Source organism: Scyliorhinus torazame, chromosome 18 (genome assembly GCF_047496885.1).
Source record: "Scyliorhinus torazame isolate Kashiwa2021f chromosome 18, sScyTor2.1, whole genome shotgun sequence".
Taxonomy (NCBI): Eukaryota; Metazoa; Chordata; class Chondrichthyes; order Carcharhiniformes; family Scyliorhinidae; genus Scyliorhinus; species Scyliorhinus torazame.
Genome location: NC_092724.1, coordinates 50,531,965 through 50,551,001, shown reverse-complemented (window position 1 = coordinate 50,551,001; position 19,037 = coordinate 50,531,965). Strand labels below are relative to the sequence as shown.

Sequence of the window (19,037 nt, the reverse complement as noted above, 5' to 3'; positions counted from 1 at the left end):
AAGCGGCACATCAAGGCCCCGGACCAACTAAACCTATAACTGGTTCGGGGCTGTCTACCCACTGGACTTTAAAAGAAATTTCTTTTTTGCAATACTGTACATTAAACTCAAACTTGCTGTATATAGTTCTCCACCACCCCCGCCGGACTCAATTTTAGCAGGGGGTGAATGTGGTAAACCACTGTTGTACATATATTAGGAGATGTACGGTAAGACCTTGTACTACAGGTACAGCGGTAGTCCCTGCCTGCTGGCTCCACCCAGTAGGCGGAGTATAAATATGTGTGTCCTCTGTGCAGCAGCCATTTCGCCAGCTGCTGTGGGAGGCCACACATCTTAGAGTAATAAAGCCTCAGTTGTATTCAACTCTCGTCTTTGTCCAATTGATCGTGTATCAACAGATTTCTCACAACTCACCCATTTCCTCTAAATCGCTCTACCTCAGCCTTCCTATTCTGTTTCCGGTTTATATCCTTGCATGATCTCCTTATCTTCACCATCTCTTGTGATCTTTCTGTACCCCTTATCTCTTTCTTGTTTCAGTTTCCGCTTGGGGCCCTTCAAAAAGGGAGAGAGGCAAAAAAGTAGGAAACTATAGATCGGTTGGATTGACCTCTGTGCTGCGGAAGTTGCTGGAATCAATCATTAAGGAGGTGATGACTGAACCATTAACAGTATGGTTTTATGATGGTTAAGACACGCTTAACAAACTTGCTTGAGCTCTTTGAGGACATAACCAGCAAGATGGATAATGAGGAACCATGTAATTAAAAAAGCAAATGGAATGTTTGCATTTATTGCAAAAAAGACTGGAGTATAAAAGTAGAAAAGTGTTGTTGCAATTGTAAAGGATATTGGTGAGACCACATCTGGAGTATTGTGTCCAGTTTTGGTCTCCTTATATGAGGAAGGATGTGGTGGCATTGGAGGCAGTTGAGAGGAGGTTCACCAGATTGATTCCAGGGATGAAAGGGTATGAGGAGAGATTAAACAGTTTGGGCTTATGATCGCTGGAGCTTAGAAGGATGAAAGGGGAGCTGATAGAGGTATATAAAATACTAAAAGGGATTGATAATTTAAATGTAGATCAAATGTTCCCCCTTGTGGGACAATCTAGAATGAGAGGTCGCAGATATAGGTTGAGAGGCGGTAGATTTAGAACTGAGATGAGGTGGAACTACTTCTCGCAGAGGGTGGTGAATTTGTGGAACTCACTGCCCCATAGTCCGGTGAAATCTGAGTCATTAAATGGTTTCAATAAGGAGATAGTTGTATTTCTGACAAAAAACAAAGGTTAAAGGAATATGGGGAACGGATAAGGCGGTGGACTTGAGACCAGGAAGAGATCAGCCATGATCTGATTGAATGGCTCGAAAGGTTGAATTGCCTACTCCTGCTCCTAATTCCTATACTTAGAATCCAATATTCCTAAAGTTTTCCAGCAATCACAATGACGATATATTTCCAAGTCTGGGATGGTGAGTGGTTTGGAGAGAAATTCCAGGAGGTGGTGTTTCCAGGCATCTGCTGCCCGTTTCCTTTTACAAGGTAATGGTCATGGGTTTGGAAAGTGCTGCTGAAGGGACCTTGGTGACTTCCATCCGTGGTGATGTAACTAGTTTCATGCATTTGCCTAATTTAAAAATCAACAAGGCAACATATAACTGGAATGATCGGGGGGAAACATGGGGAGGAATTCTCCATTCTAGCGGCTAAGTGCCGGTGCCAACGGAGAATCCGCGGGTGATACACAACAGGGAAATCAGCGCAAACTCCTCACCAATTCCGGTACCGGTGAGGGGCTAGCACCGGCGCCATGTGAACCACCTGCGGATTGCGTGGAAAACGGCCGGAGAATGGCTGGGTCCCAGGCCACGCATGTGCAGGGCTGACGACCTGCGCCGGTCACGCCAGAAATGATGCCACCAGCCATGCTCAAACCTAACCTGCCCACCCCAACCCTACAGCACCCCCCCCCGTCCACCCCCACCACACCCCCCAGCCCTAGCGAATGTCCCCCGTCCAGCAGAACAGATCCCGGACAAGTGTGGCGGCGCTGGACGCCGTCCGCAACCAGCACGCCGGGTTTTCAACCGCTAAGACCGCACGTGGCTCACGCCATCGGGAACTCGGGCCCGATGACACTAGTTTGAAGGGTGCGGAGCATCGCAAACCGGCATCAAACCGGTACCTGCCCTGGATAGAGCGTCGGAATCCACTCTCCGCCCAATCACCGATACCAATTTTGGCATCGGGCTATGGGGAATGCCGCCCATGGGGTTTTCATGTTCTTTTTGATTTATTAAAAATTTTCCCCCAAAAAACATCTGGTGTGACTCAGGTTGTCTGCACCTACATAGAGAATAGTCACAGTTGGGCTAATATGAGGGTGATAAGAATGCAATGAAGATGTTGTTAATGTTGGGAAATTCCAGCATTGTTCAATCTCATAAGATCTTTGGACACTTACAACAGGAAAATGGTTTGGAACACTGAATAATTTCACTTGGTGATCTCCATATGTTAAAGATTAACTGCAGGGAGAGTGAGGGCCAACAAGCCTCACTGAACAGCAGTATTTCAGTGCATCAACACAGAATCAAAGTTGGATTGCACGCCCAATAACAATGGAGTTTAAACAATTTTCTTGCTTTTTCCTTAAGAAAAATCAGGGGGTTTTCTCCTAAATTAATAAATGCCGTTCCTCCAGAACTCATTCACTTTCTGAATGAGGGAGTCTCAGTCCATTTCGCTCAAGGGCAGGTTAAACTTTAACTCTAGGTTTACATTTCAAACCGGAATTACACCCCTTAACTCAACGAATAAATTGTGGGTGCGATTCAGCGACTGTGTTGTGCCCAGCGTGGATCTGGGCACCCCGGTGAATAGCAGGCCAAATATGGAGAGCATACCATCAGTCCTCATTTACATTCATTTCAATCTCATTAACGTGATTGAAGTTGAATGCAGCGGCCTCCTGGAAATTACCCTACTTCCCAGCGGGAAATCACATGGGCATCATTTAGTACTCCTTTTCAAAAGCGTGAGCTGGTGCAATGGCAACTGAGGGGAAATGAGGAGGTGAGTCACCATTTCCATTTTTCAGCATGCAGGGGCACCCTTGGGGAGGTTAGGGGCTTTGCATCTGTGAGGCCTTCAAGCTATCTTTGAATACTGTGGAGACTCATAACGGGGCAACCACAGCTGCAGCCTGTCTGTCCTACCAAACACTTCCAGATCACAGCCCTGCTGCTGCTTCTATCCTGAAATTCAATTTCACCCCCTTTGACTGTGAGCAGCCTCTAGCTTCACAGCTGAAGGATATTTCAAATGGGGAATTAGCCTTAGTTAGTTGTGACAGTGCTTCACAGCTGCAGGTTGTGTTTGCTGCTTGCTTCTGCTGGTGGCTGCAGGTGCCTGGAGGCTGCTGTTGCTGTTTCCTTCCTTTTCTGTAGTTGGAAAGAAGGACAATATTTTCTAAGATACCTGAGCCCTGGAACACCGGGCTCAGGGAGACGTACGAGTCCAGAAGGCAATCCAGTTTGAGGCAAAAAGATGCTCCAGTACCTGGTGTGTGACATTGGTCCAAATGGTCCACCTGATGACGCCATTGAAGAAATGCTTTTGCAGATTGCTAATGCTTTTGTTGCTGGTGTGGTGAGTGCTGCATGTAATTGGCAGGTCACCATGGGTTACACACCTGGAAGTCAAGGATGTTCAACTGCACCATGAGCGGCAGTTGAATATGTGGATGCCAGGATTTGATTCCGGTGAGATTGGGCCTTGTGGGAGGGTCTGCACAGCTGCAGATCCTGGACAGAGAACGGCACTGATACTTAGAGCAAGTCACACATTGATGGACAGATCATTTCAATGACAAAGTTCTGGACATTATAACACATTCACAGGCTTCACCTCAGTTTCTGTTGAGGAACCTGCAAGAGGTGATATTGTGTGTTTGTTTTTTAAAATGAAAATGAGCTGACAGAGCTTTGTATTGGTACCAATATGGAACGATGACGTTTCCTTGTTGTTTACTGGTTAGTGTGGTAGGTGGAATGTTACGTACTTGATTTTCGAATCTTTGTTACTGTTCACCGTTTAATAAACAAAATATTCTCAACTCTGAAGTGTCTCCTCAAGGGCACACATGCCATGTCTCAGAGAATGATTAGTGTGTTGCATGTCCAGCAAACTTTGATACCTGAACATTATGCGTCGACACCATAGAGGCAACTGCCAACAATCAAACACGAAAGAGCAGGGATTCACCACTGTGGATCTTCTCATGACCAAAGGGTGAGTGTGTGGATGAACGGAGGGCAGCTGAGCACGGTGTCCCTAACGTTCCTGGCAAAGATCTGGGATTTGTGGTCTCGGGGATCCTGATGTGGCCGGGTGTGAGTGTGCAGAGCAAGATTTTCCAGCACAACTGCCTCGCTGGATGACACACTTAGAGAAGGCGGGTCACGTAAGGGTAGGGGAGGCTTGGGGGTTTTAGGGGTCCCGAGGGGGAAGCCCCAACTGATTATCAGTCTCGCTCCTTCTCCAGTTCCTTCCAGATAAAACGATGTTTGCTGGTGTGGATCCAATGGAAGCTTTCCTCACATTGCTTGTGACAGCTGAGGTGGGCAGATGCCGGAAACGGCACCAACACCAACACCGGTTGGAGACAGATGCACAGATATGCCCATGTGCGGGGTCACGGCGCAACCTGAGTCCTGGCCGCTCAACAGGCTGAGTAGGGACCCAAAATGGGAGACCAGTGATGGCCCAAGGTGTACAGGCATCGTTGGTTATTCAATGGGTTGACGGACATCATGTGCTGCAGAAGACAGTGTGGCACCTGTGCCACATCTTTGCCGACTTGGCACCTCGTGGAGGAGGAGGATACCCGCTCCCAGTGGCCATGAAGCTTACTGCAACTCTGAACTTTTATGTAACTGTCTCATTCCAAGGCTCAAATGAGACCTGTGCGGCATGTATCTATCTCCTACCTGATGTGTTGGCTGTTCTGGATCACATACAGGTCACCAACACTTGAAATAGTGCAACACTATTTTATTGACTCATTAACTGTTTAACATACTCAGACTGTGGGTTAATACGATACTAGCTTTAACTAAAGACCTTTGCCTTGTCCTAACCAGTCGATGCACTCAGCACATGGTGAATGTCTGTGTTGCAGGCTGTGAGCTCTGTCCTCCTCGTTAGCTGCAACTCGAACGAGCGGGAACTCTGATGCCCCCTGTCTTTATAGTGCGTGTGCTCTCACTGGTGATTGGCTGCGGTGTTGTGTGTGTTGATTGGTCCCACTGTGTGTCCATCAGTGTGTGTCTGCACCATGATATACTGGTGTATATTATGACATCCCCCCTTTTATAAAAAATGTACCTGTGTGGCAATAAATAGCGTGTGGTGAATGTTCCTGACTATGTGTGTGCGAAATATTTACAGGACTATGTACATAAAAACTAAGCTATTTACATGGGAAGGTGCCTGGTGCAGAAAAACAGTGTGTCACAAGAATAACGAGATGAACACTATGTACAAACCACTTGAACGATTAAATGGAAGAACAGAACAGATCATAAAGTCCATAAGTCCACAAAGTTCACAAATTAAGTCTCTGAGGTGGGCGACAAATCCTGGTTGACCGTCTCAAGGGTGGGTCAGGGGCCGCCGGCTGAGGAGCGGGCTGGACTGCGTCAGAGTGAGGAGGATGCAGAGTGACATGAATCTCTGCATAGTCCAGGTCAGCGTCAATAGGAGGGCGTGGCACTGGCGGAGGCTCACGTAGCGAGTGCAGAACGAGACGAAGGGCACATCGATTGCGGCGCAGAATGGAGCCATCCGGTAGACGAACCAGGAACGAGCGGGGAGCCACCTCCCGAAGAACCACAGCGGTTGCAGACCAGCCACCATCCGGAAGATGGATACGGATGTTGTCATCTGGAGCCAGAGCAGGGAGATCAGCTGCACGGGAGTCATGAGCCACCTTGTGCTGTGCACGAGACAGCTGCATCCCGTCGAAGGACCGGAACGTGTTCGAGGTCTGGGACATGAATGGACGGCACCGTTGTCCTCAGGGTGCGACCCATGAGCAGCTGGGCTGGCGACAGGCCAGTGGACAGTGGGGCCGAGCGATAGGCCAGCAGGGTGAGGTAGAAATCGGACCCAGCATCGGCAGCCTTGCAGAGGAGCCGTTTGACTATGTGGACGCCCTTCTCCGCTTTGCCGTTGGATTGGGGGTACAGGGGACTGGATGTCACATGCACAATGTTGTACCTCCTGGCAAAGTTGGACCATTCCTGGCTTGCGAAGCAGGGGCCATTGTCCGACATCACAGTGAGTGGGATGCCGTGTCGAGCAAAGGTGTCCTTGCAGGCACGGATAACTGCAGACGACGTGATGTTGTGTAAACATACCACCTCCGGGTAGTTTGAAAAGTAGTCTACAATCAAGACATTGTCCCTGCCCAGCGCGTGGAACAGGTCGATGCCAACCTTAGACCAAGGGGACGTGACCAACCATGGGGCTGCAGGGTCTCACGTGGTTGGGCCGGCTGGAAGCGCTGACAAGTGGGGCAGTTGAGCACTGTGTTGGCGATGTCGTCATTGATGCCGGGCCAGTACACTGCCTCTCGGGCCCGTCGGCAGCACTTCTCCACGCCAAGATGACAGTGTGGCACCTGTGCCACATCTTTGCAGACTTGGCACCTGTTCCAAGGCGAGCTGGCGCATGCTGTGCGGGATGACAATGCGGTCCAGTTTCAGGAGAACACCATCGACTACCGCCAGATCATCTCTGATGTTGTACAACTGCGGACATTGGCCCTTGAGCCACCCGTCTGTTAGGTGGCGCATGACACGATGTAGCAAAGGGTCAGCCGCCGTCTCGCGGCGAATTTGGACGAGGTGTTCATCCGTGGCAGGTAGATTGGAGGCCACGAAGGCCACATGGGCGTCAACCTGACCGACGAATCCCGCTGGGTCACACAGAGTGTTGACTGCCCTGGAGAGAGCATCGGCAATGATTGGGTCTTTGCCCGGGGTGTATACCAGCTGGAAGTCGTATCGCTGGAGCTTGAGCAGAATACGCTGGAGGCGAGGCGTCATGTCGTTCAAGTCTTTCTGTATTATATTGACCAGCGGGCGATGGTCGGTCTCAACGGTGAATTGGGGAAGGCCGTACACATAATCATGAAACTTGACCACACCAGTCAAAAGGCCCAGGCACTCCTTTTCTATCTGCGCGTAGCGCTGTTCCGTGGGGGTCATGGCGCTTGACGCATATGCAACGACGGCCCATGCTGAGGCCTCTTCGCGTTACAGGAGCACTGCCCCAATGCCAGACTGGCTGGCATCAGTCGAAATCTTTGTCTCTTTCGCTGGATCAAAGAAAGCTAAGACCGGAGCCGTGGTGTGTTTGGTTTGGAGTTCTCTCCATTCGCGCTCGTGGGCAGGAAGCCATTGGAAGTCTGTTGTCTCCCTGACCAGGTTCCTGAGAGCTGTGGTATGAGAAGCAATGTTAGGGATGAACTTCCCTAGGAAGTTGACCATGCCCAGAAATCGGAGGACCGCCTTCTTGTCCTCTGGCGTTTTCATGGCTGTGATGGCAGCCACCTTGTCAGCATCCGGCTGCACACCCAACTGGGAGATGTGGTCCCCTAGGAACTTGAGTTCCGTCTGACCAAAGGAGCATTTGGCTCTGTTGAGGCGTAGACTCTGCTCACGTATGCGTTTGAACATGCGCTGGAGGCGACTGACATGCTCCTGCGGGGTGGTCGACCAAATGATTAAGTCATCAACATAAACGTGAACACCTTCAATGCCTTCCATCATTTGTTCCATGATCCTGTGGAGCACTTCTAAAGCCGATATGATCCCAAACGGCATCCTGTTGTAACAATATCTGCCAAAGGGGGTGTTAAAGGGACACAGTTTCCTGCTGGATTTGTCGAGCTGGATTTGCCAGAAACCTTTCGAGGCGTCAAGTTTGGTGAAGAGCTTGACGTGAGCCATCTCGCATGTGATCTCTTCGTGCTTGGGAATCGGATAATGCTCCCTCATGATATTGCGATTCAGATCCTTGGGATCAATGCAAACTCTCAGCTCACCGGAAGGCTTTTTTACGCACACCATGTCAGTTGGATCTGTAACTCTGGAGATCACTCCTTGGTCCTGGAGGTCCTGCAGCTGCTGCTTGAGGCGGTCCCTGAGGGGTGCTGGGACTCTGCGAGGTGCATGCACCACAGGAGTGGCGTTCTGTTTAAGTAGGATCTTGTAAGTATATGGCCATGCCTTCGAAGAGTCGCGGTGCTGGTCGATGATGGCGTCAAGTTGCGCCCTGAAGTCAGCGTCCTGGAAGGCAGACGTGTCATCAGGAGAGAGAGTGAACTCTTTGAACGAGGTTCAACAGCTTGCACGCCTGTGCGCCAAGCAGGGAGTCCTTCGAGGAGCCCACGATCTCGAAGGGAAGGATGGCTTTCCGTGACTTGTGTGTCACTCCAAGTTGGCACGAGCCGATAACAGGAATGATGTTGCCATTGTAGTCCAATAGCTGGCAGGCCGATGGAAGGATGGCTGGTTTGACACAAAGGTTTTGGCAAGCAGACCAGGCCATGAGATTGGCGGAGGCACCAGTGTCCAGGCGGAATCGTATTTGGGACCGGTTGACCGTCAGGGTGGCACACCACTCAACGTCTGGATCGATGCTGTATACCGACAGCAGCTGGTGTCTTTGCTTCGGGGACAGCCTGTGTTTTGTTACGACACCGACTCGAAAAGGCGCTTTCAGGTGCTCGGTGTCACTGTTGTGTGGGAGGTCCGCATCGGACTCGGTGACCGTGGGTTGAATTGCCTGAACATTCCTGCGAGGCTGGCTGAAGCGATATGAATGGGCAGGCTGAGCTGCTCGACAGAAGGCAACATAGTGGCCAAGTCTTCCACATCGTAGGCATTGTCGAGATTTTACGGGGCGTTGCCGCACATCGTGACGTCAGCACATTCGTTGCGCCACCGCGCATGCGCGGTGCGGTCGTGCGTGGTGCACGCCTGCGCATTACGTTCCTCAACGTCGCCATCCCCTCGTTTGGTGCGTACAAGCGCGGGAGTCCATGAAAAGAGCGCAAAATGGCCACCCTCATCCAGGCTGAGGCCCTGGAGGTGCTCAATCACTTGGACCCGTTCCGCCTCGTGGGAACCTTGCCGCTCCGTTTCAGCCGCTTGTATATGGAAGTACCGACTCGTGACGTTTTCATGTAAGACACAGGTCTTGATGGCGGTTGCTAGGGTGAGTTGCTTTACTTTGAGGAGCTGCTGACGTAGTGGGTCCGACTGAACACTGAAAACGATCTGGTCGCGTATCATCGAGTCGGAGGTGGGCCCGTAGCTGCAAGATTGCACAAGGATGTGGAGGTGCATGAGAAAGGATTGGAAAGGTTCATCCTTACCCTGCAAATGCTGCTGGAACACGTAGCGCTCGAAACTTTCATTCACCTCTACGCTGCAGTGAGTGTCAAACTTGAGGGGGACCGTCTTGAACTTCGTCATCTGCAAAGGTGAGAGAGTTGAAAATGTGGATGGCATGGTCCCCGGCCGTGGAGAGGAGAAGAGCAATCTTTCTGGTGTCCGAGGCGCCCTCCCTGTCCGTGGCTTCGAGGAAGAGCTGGAAGCCCTGTTTGAAAATCTTCCAGTTGGCCCCGAGGTTGCCGGCGATGCGGAGCGGCGGCGGCGGGCTGATGTTGTCCATGTTGCAGGATGACGGAATGCTGGCGGAAGGCAGATCACATGCAGGTAGGTCTAAGAAGTGCTAATATCCCACTCCTGGTATCATGATGTTTTGGGTGTTCTGGATCACATACAGGTCACCAACACTTAAAATAGTGCAACACTATTTTATTGAATCATTAACTGTTTAACATAATCAGAATGTGGATTAATACGATACTAGCTTTAACTAAAAACCTTTGCCTTGTCCTAACCAGTCGATGCACTCAGCACATGGTGAATGTCTGTGCTGCAGGCTGTGAGCTCTGTCCTCCTAGCTAGCTGCAACTTGAACGAGCGGGAATTCGGATGGCCCCTGTCTTTATAGTGCGTGTGCTCTCACTGTGATTGGCTGCGGTGTTGTGTTTGTTGATTGGTCCCACTGTGTGTCCATCAATGTGTGTCTGCACCATGATATACTGGTGTGTATTATGACACCGCTCACAGGTGTAGCGGGAGTTTACGGATACTCTTAATGCCCAGGCATCCAACTATATCACCTTCGACCTGGATCAGGCCCATCAAGTTTCCCGGGCTGCAGAATTTGCTGCCATAGTCAGGACACTCCGTCCAGGGGCAGATAGATGGCACGCATGTTGCTCTGCGAGCACCAAGTGCTGTTGAATACGGGCCGCGATTTCGCCAATGCGGCCGTCATGAAACGCCCCACCAAATGCGGCCAACACCGGACTTTTCTTTCCGTTGAATTACGCCCTGTATTTTTATAGTGCTTTTAACATAGTAAAACGTCTCAAGGTGCTCCACAGCAGCATTATCAAACAACATTTTCACATTGCCCCATAAAACGATAATAGGGCAGCTTGTTCAAAGAGGTGGGTTTAAGTGGAGCAACCTTAAGGAGGAAAGTGAGGCAAAGAGATATAGGGAGGGTTTTCCGAAGCCTAGGGCATCTGAAAACTTCACCCTCCGCAGATGGCTGCCAATGGTGGAGTGAATAAAACTGGGGTCGGAAAAGCTGAGGAGGAGTTTAGGTACCTAAAATTTGTGGGGCTGGAGGAGATACACAGAGGTCAGGGGGGGAATCCTGCAAGTGATTTTTAAATGTCTGAATGATGGAAGAGTACAGACTGGGGGCCAAATATGGTCTCTTCCTGGTTCGTTTAAGCTCAGGATCACACCAGATACTGAACCACCAGATTGTAATTTAAGGTGAAATTTATTTTTTTAATGAAAGCAGATCTCTAGAAAGTAGTGAGAAGAAGCTCATTGAGAAAAAATGACTGATAATCAAATATCATTCAGAATTAGGGCAAATTGAAGAGGGATTCCAAACAAATCCGCAAATGGAGGAACAAGAATGTCAAGATAGTGGATACATGCACGGCTGTATGTGATCCTAAAGGTTGGTTTAGCTCAGTTGGCTGGACAGCTAGTGCGTTATATAGCACAAGGACAGCAGTGTGGGTTCAATCCCCGTACCGGCTAAAGTTAGTTATGAAGACCCGCCTTCTCAACCTTACCCCTCGCCTGAGGTGTAGTGATCCTCAGGTTAAGTCACCACCAGCTCTCGCTTTCAAAAGCCGACAGTCATCTGGGACTTTGGTAACTTTACTTTACCTAAAGGTCTAAAATTGATTGGCGCCATGCCAACCGACGCCGAAAGGCCTCCGTGAGTTGGCGCATGCGCAGGTGCGCCAGTGTGTTCCCAGAACCGCTGCCGTGATTCCTGCACATGCGCAGTGGGTTTCTTCTCCGCGCCGGCCAGGGTGGAGTTCTACAGCGGCCGGCGCGGAGGGTAAGAGTGCCCCCACGGCACAGGCCCGCCCGCAGATCAGTGGGCCCCGATCACGGGCCAGGCCACCGTGGGCCCCCCCCCATCCCCCGCGAGGACTCCGCAGGCCGCCCGCAGAGCCAGTTCCCGCTGGTACAAACCTGGTGTAATTTACGCCGGCGGGACAGACCAAAACGGGCGGCCGCTCGGTCCAACGCGGAGCGGAGAATCGCCGGGGGGTGGGGGGGGCGACTGCCAACGGCCCCCGACCGGCGCGACGGGATTCCTGCCCCCGCCAAAAAAACGGCGCCGGAGAATTCGGCAACCGGCGTCGGGGCAGTGGGGTGGGATCCACGCCGCCCCCCGGCGATTCTCCAGCCCGGCGGGGGGGTCGGAGATTCCCGCCCGTCTCTGTATTTGCACTTGGCATCCCACGATGGGCCTCTTCAATGGGAGAACTGCCAAAGTGTTGCAACAATCAGTATTTCCAAATAAAATCTATATGTTAGAATATTGTAGTGATAATGAAGGATAATTACTAACCAGGCCACTATGGAGAGAACCCTGCCCTTCTACTGCCATGAGACCTCTTACCACCTTCTGCGGCACAGTCTGGACCTTGGTTGATATCTCATCTGAAAGACGCCACCGCTGGCAATGCAGCCCCCACCAAGTACTTCACTGGCACGTCAGCCCAGATTATGTGTTACAAGACGGGGTCGTCGCCCCCCCCCCCCCCCCCCCCCCCGCCCTCCTGCCACCATGATCATCTGGTTCTGTTGTAAGTCAATGGACTTTGGACTGGCCCGTCGACTCTCCTTAGACCATAAGACATAGGAGCGGAAGTAAGGCCATTCGGCCCATCGAGTCCACCCCGCCATTCAATCATGGCTGATTTCAACTCCATTTACCCGCTCTCTCTCTCCATAGCCCTTAATTCCTCGAGAAATCAAGAATTTATCAACTTCTGTCTTAAAGACACTCAACGTCCCGGCCTGCACCCAGTCCCGCCTCAACGGTGCCTGAAAACCCAGGCTAAAGTCTCTGGATTGAGAGTTGAAATTAAATTAGAGTTTATGGACTTTTCTGGTGAAAAAATAAACGTGGTTTACATTTGGCTTTTGCATAGCACTTAGAATGGAAGCACAGTGGAACATGAATGTGTCACATCTTCATGGAATATTCAATCGATCGAATTGCAAAGGAGTAAAATGAAGTACAGAAACATTTGGTTGTGCCGTGGCAGAGTGAAGGGGGCGAGAGCTCTGGTGATATAAAATTTATTTCCAATGGGGTAAATTCCCCAGGTAATATTGAAATTTGTTGTGTCTTTTTCCTAGCATTACGGAAGTGTAATTCTGGAAGGAAAAAGAGAAGCTAAGGGAGTTCCAGATAGACCAATGAGCGAAAGATACAAACAAGCTCAGTCATGGCTGGAGAAGGTTTAATGACAGCGAGGAGCATCACAAGGAATTAAGAGTTGTTCCCTCATATCCCTGGTATCTCAACCTTACACCCTCATGTTCCTTATGTTTGATTTATGCATCCTCATGTAAGCAAGGTCTGCGTTGTGACTCACGTGTATCTGGCGTCAAGATTGTACATTACATAAGTACATTGGGGCTGCAATTGGAAACTCAAATCTACTATACTTTATCTGAAAAAATATAAGAGGAATGTGTGACATTATGGGAATTGTTCAGAAAACAAAGGGTTAATGTCATATCTTAATTAACCACTAGATGCATCTAGATGCAGAACTACATAAAACAGTGACTTACAGACTTCTGGAGGAGAGCTGGAGGAGAGCTTGAGAGAACAGTGATAGAGAGGACAGTACAGTTAAAGATAGAGTGTAGAGACTAGTGTTAGTTGAGCGTAGATTGTAGATTACTAGACTATTGCTTACTATAGGAGTAAGTGGTTGAGCTTAATTAAGTAGTGTAAATAAATGTTAGCTTTGTTAATGAATTTAGCTTCTGTGGTCTTTGCGAATACTATAACATCCATCCTGAGAATAAAATCACGAAGAACACCACAGAATGAAACCCTATAGAGTTGATGATGATCCACCATTCCATAAAATCTAGTCGATCTGTTGGATTATAGATGTATCATAGTGATGTTAATGACGATTCCCAGGTTAAAAGGTTTTCTTGGAGCACTTCACTTCCTGTATTCTGAATTCTCGTACGTTAGATCTGAAATTCTGTATCAGGACAGCGCATTCCTGACCAGGAGACATGGAAAACTTCTCAATCATAAGAATCAGAGTTTTAAAACCCACCCAATTATTTCCCAGGGGAATCTGTGCCATTTTTTTTCACTCTTCAGGCTGTAAAATAAGTAACCAACTCCACAGCTAACCAAGACAGGAAATGTAATCAAACTAATACCAGCATTTTGTCATTTACATGCCTGGTTTCTTTACTACAAACATTACCACTATTTGTTCCATGACATCTTTGGCATGTAATCTCTCTTGCCCTACCCCAGATCATCCCTTTTGTGCTCCCCCCCCCCCCCCACACACACACACACACACACACTCCCCCGGCTCCAGTCAACCTCATAAACCCATCACATTCCCACCTTCCTTCAGTTCTGAAGAAGAGTTATGTTAAACTCAAATCGTTAACTGTGTCTCTCTCTCCACGGATGCTGCCAGACCTGCTGAGCATTTAAAGCATTTTTTGCTTTTATTCCAAAACAACTATGTTCAATTCACCTTTTGTTTATTGTCAGTACAGATCCAGGGAAGCTATTGGAAAAAACATACGAGATTGTACAAAGTTTCAGACCCGCCAAGCATCCCGCTGTCTAGACTGCCTCAGGTCACTCGTGACTGGTAAATGGGCGACGACGAAATGCTGAAGTGGTGGTGGTGATGGTGGGGGGGTGGGGGGGGTGTAGCATGTGAAGAGAACAAGCTTATAATTTGCATCTCAAAATGCACCATTACTCCTCTTACTGAATCTAAATTTAAAGTGCTTTATTATGTGAAGAATATGTTCTTCGCGGGATGTTAAACTGAATGGTGATGGTGCGGGCTGCATGCAGTGTTCTGAACAATTAGCGAAGGCTGAATAACTGTTGGCAATTGAAGTTGTTGGAAAGTAATTTAGTACCTTTTAATTCCGCGCATGGATTAGAAGCAAGGCTCGATGCATATAAATCACCCAAAGTCCATGGATAGTATTTTATAGAACTATGAATTATTGCAGCTCATTTGAAAATAGATGCGAGTTTTGAAAAATTATAGTGATGGGATGGCTTTAATATACATTTGACAAATCAAATCTGTCAATCACCACGATTCACAACTGGGTGTGGCAACATTGCAGAGCTTAGAGCTGATTCATTGGTTGTGAGATGTCTTAGCTCTGACTGCTGTCTTAGATGCCTTACAAGCAGTCTTGTGTTGTACCTTCACCAGGTTGACACCTCATTTTTAGATAAGCCTGATGCTGCTCCTGGCATCCCTCCTGCATTATTCATTAAACCAGGTTTGATTCCCTTGGCTTGATGGTAATGACAGAATGGAGGATATGCCGGGCCACGAGGTTACAAATTTGGGGCTGGTAATGGCCCACAGTGCCTCATGGATGCCAGTCTTGAGTTGCTAGATCAGTAGAAAATCTGTCCCATTTAACATGATGGTAGTGCCACACAACATGATAGAGGGTATCCTCAATGTGAAGGCGGGACTTTGTCTCCACATCGACTATGGTGATCACTCCTACCAATATAATCACAGACAGATGCTTCTGCAATAGATAGATTGCTGAGGACGAGGTCAAGTAAGTTTTTCCCTCTTGTTGGTTCCCTCACCAGCGGCCACAGATCCAACCTGGCAGCCATAACCTTTAGGGTGCTACCGAGCCACTCTTGGTGATGGACACTGAAGTCCCCACACAGAATACATTCTGTGCCCACGCCACCCTCGGTGGTTTCCTCCATGTAGTGTTCAATATGTAGGAGTACTGATTCATCCGGTGAGGAGGTTAATTGTACCTGGGGGTTTCCTTATCATGTTTGGCCTGATGCTAAAAGGCTTCATGGGGGCAGGGGGCAGTGTTGAGTGCCCCTAGCACAACTCGCTCCCAACTGTATAGCACAGTGCCAACACTCTGGTATGTTGTCTGGCCCATCACCTCCGCCTGGGTTTTATCAACGGAAAATCCATCAGAAACATTAGACAGAATTTTACTAGCCCTTTGGTAATGGGCCAGGGGATGTTCCACATCTTCCTACTATCATACTATTTTTCTACCAGCAAGAAAGTCGGCAGATGTGCCCCTAACTGCCCCCTGCTTGGAGCCCAAAGGATTAACTTACATTTCGCTCATGTCCGGGGGAGCCTGGAGCCACATGGCCAATGAAATCAGTGGGCTCTGCGGAGGGGACTCCTGACACCAATTGCTGACATGGTGACAATGGCATCGTCTGCAACCCACCACACCCATCCCACATTAATTGCGACATGTCTGCCTTATCCCAGCTTCCCCAAACCCCATTTACGCCTCTTTGCGAATGCTTGGCCCGAGAGGTGCCCTCTCGTTGCAGCTGTAGCTTCAGTAATTGCTACCTTTAGCAGTGGCATTGCGAAGCTGCCAGCCCTCTGACTGAACCAGGTGTTCTGGGGGGGCATGTTGTGGGTCGGAGGTGCAGCACCTGCATATGCTCCTCTGTGTCCCGTCACTGAGTGAAGCAGGGAACAAAGGTGGGACTCCTGCCACCCACACAAAATCCAACCCATTGTTTTAACCTCTGCCACATGAACAGTATAAATGAGTCTGGCCAAGCTGATTACCCACTCCAGTATAATGGCTAGTAGTGAAGCAGTGTATACCATCTACAAGATGCACTGCAGGAACTCACCAAGTATCCTTAGGCAGCACCTTCCAAACCCACAACAACAATCCATCTAAAACTGTGATGGGCAACCTAGGCTAGTGATTGGGCCGCAGTGAGTGGTCCACCAGCCTCCAACGTCCAGATCCCATAGATTGGGCGCGATCCAACGGGCACACTGCGCCAGAAAAGCAGCTCGCCGTGGTGCAGCATGGCTGGTAAAAGCTGGGAGACCCCACTCCTGGGGTCTACCCGGCTCGCAACACTTCGCGGGATCCAACACAATCTCACAAGACATTGTGATGCAAATCCCGTCCATTGTGGGGATGATCACTTTTTGGCAAATCTGCATTATAGAGCAGGACAACGGGCTGGATTCTCCGTCCCGCCGTGCCAGATTTCTCGTTCAGCACGCCGGCGGGATGCCCCGTTTTGCCGGCTGGTCAATGGGGTTTCCCATTGTGGGGCCCCGCGCTGTTGGGAAACCCCTGGGCTGCCGGCAAAATGGAGCATCCCGACAGCGGAGAATCCAGCCCAGTTGGTCTCATTCTAATGTGCAGATTCCCGTGGTTTCTGAGGCTTTGGGATTCAGCCCCTTCGCCTCGGAGACATCAGGTGAGCGCCGTTCAGCACTGGTCCTCACAGAGACCAGATGGAATGGCACTCGTGGGGGTCTCCCAGGGGATTGGAGAAAACCAGCTGCATGCCCCTTGGGCAGGGTGGTGCCCTGGTACTGCCATGGTGCGCAGGTGGCACTGTCAGCTGGCATGGGCACTGGCAAGGTGCCAAGCTGGCATTTTCTTTCCACGTGTGATTGGGCCGGGGGTACCTGGGCCAAGGACCCTCCTACAGTGCGTTCGGGCTGGAGGGTGGAGGTCGGGGATTGCTTCAGGAGGCTCGGCAATCAGGAAGCCATTTAATGGTGTCCCGATCTCTCGCTACACTGGGGAGTTCTGGCAAGCGGAGCTCCCCACTGCACAAAACGGGGCTGCACAAAACGGGGCTATGTGCGGCCTCGGCCATATGTTCCCCATTCAGGCCCCTTCTACAACATGAATCGCATTGTATAGCCACGTGTTTCTCGGCACTGCAAACGCTGCGAAACACGTGGTTGAACAGGCTCGCTATGGAACTTTGTTCCTAATTGGTTGAATCGATCCCATGAAATTTAAAATGGACTGCAGCTTACCACCACCGTCCCAAGATGGGCAATAATTGATCATCTTTGCCAGTGAAAGAACAGTGAAAGAAAGATCGTAGGGAAGATCACAAAAATGTATTGCTAAAATAGAGACACAGCAAGGTTGCATGAAAAAGGGTGTGGTGCAGATTGGAGGTCAAATATTTCGTTTTATTACAAAGGAATTCCAACTGCTGCTGATTTACCGCAAGTTCTTCAACTTGACCTGAAAGGATTATGGAACAATTTATCCGATTGGTGCAGACCTGGACCGTTGACATGTGTTAAAGACTATTACTCACTGTGGTAGCCTTGAAGCAACAAAAATAACCTACATTTATATAGCACCTCTAACTTAGCACGAGCAACCAACAGTGCTCCACAGGAGCATTATTAGCCAAACTTTGACTCCAAGCCACATATGGAAATATCAGCGTTAGGTGACCAGAAGGTTGTTCAAAGAGTGATTTAAAGAGTGATTTAAAAAGAAGAAAAAGATGAAGAAACAGCAGTCAAAAATAGGGGAGCAATAAAAACTGGGCTGCACGAGGGCAGGGAATTGAAGCAGCGAGAGATGACTGAAAGTTGTTGAGTGGTAGGACGTTATTAAGGGAAAGAAAAGAAGATGTAGGGATTTACAAACAAGAGTGAGAATTTTTAAGCCGAGGCATTGCCAGGCCAGTCTTAAGGAAATTCTAAATGAAACATGATCTTGCTAAATGGACACATAATCCCAGTTGTTACACAAGGGATTTATCTGTGCCTCTCAAGTATTATCAGAGTTTATAGTTCCTTGAGAGCCGCTCGCGAACATCTTAATTGGCTTTCTGTCTCTCTGCATGTCCAGATAATTTCCACTCACCAAGGTACGGTTTCTCAAGTTGTCAGCTCACACATTGAAACAACCACAGATTGTAAGCAATATAAAGTTTCTTTTAGAATCCCTACAGTACAGGAGGAGGATATTCATCTAACTAGTCTGGACCAACCCTCCGAAATAGCACCCTACCTAGGCCCAATCCCCGGCCTAACCTGCACACCTTTGGACATTAAGAGGCAATTTAGTGTGTCCAATCCACCTAACCTGTACATCTTTGAGAGGAAACCGGAGCACCAGAGGAAACCCACACAAACACAGGGAAAATGTGCAAACCTCACACAGTCACCCAAGGCTAGAATCAAACCCGGGCCCCTGGCGCTGTGAGGCACATGTACGTCTCCCTCTCTCTCACATATGCTAAGTACTGCACCACCATGCCACCCACGGTTGATAAGAATAGTTTTATTATTAGAATATTGACCATGTACAACATCCCAAGTTGCATGATATTTAAAGATGCTAAGCAATATGAAGTTGCAACATAGCGATCTGTGGCTGGTTCCAAATTTATTCCTAAGTTTGCACTAAGTTCGCTAAGCCCAGCTGAGATCTGTGCATCAGCATCCGTGGGCTAATGAAGATCCTACTTCTGATCGCTGAATCACAGAATAAGACAGTGCA

The 19,037-nt window shown here is 49.2% G+C and overlaps 1 protein-coding gene across 3 annotated transcripts in view; it reads right to left on the bottom strand.

The window, feature by feature from the left end:
• The window catches only part of LOC140395206 (signal-transducing adaptor protein 1-like), an 88,339-nt gene that overhangs the window by 18,510 nt on the left and 50,792 nt on the right, over positions 1 to 19,037 (bottom strand). The window lies entirely within an intron of this gene.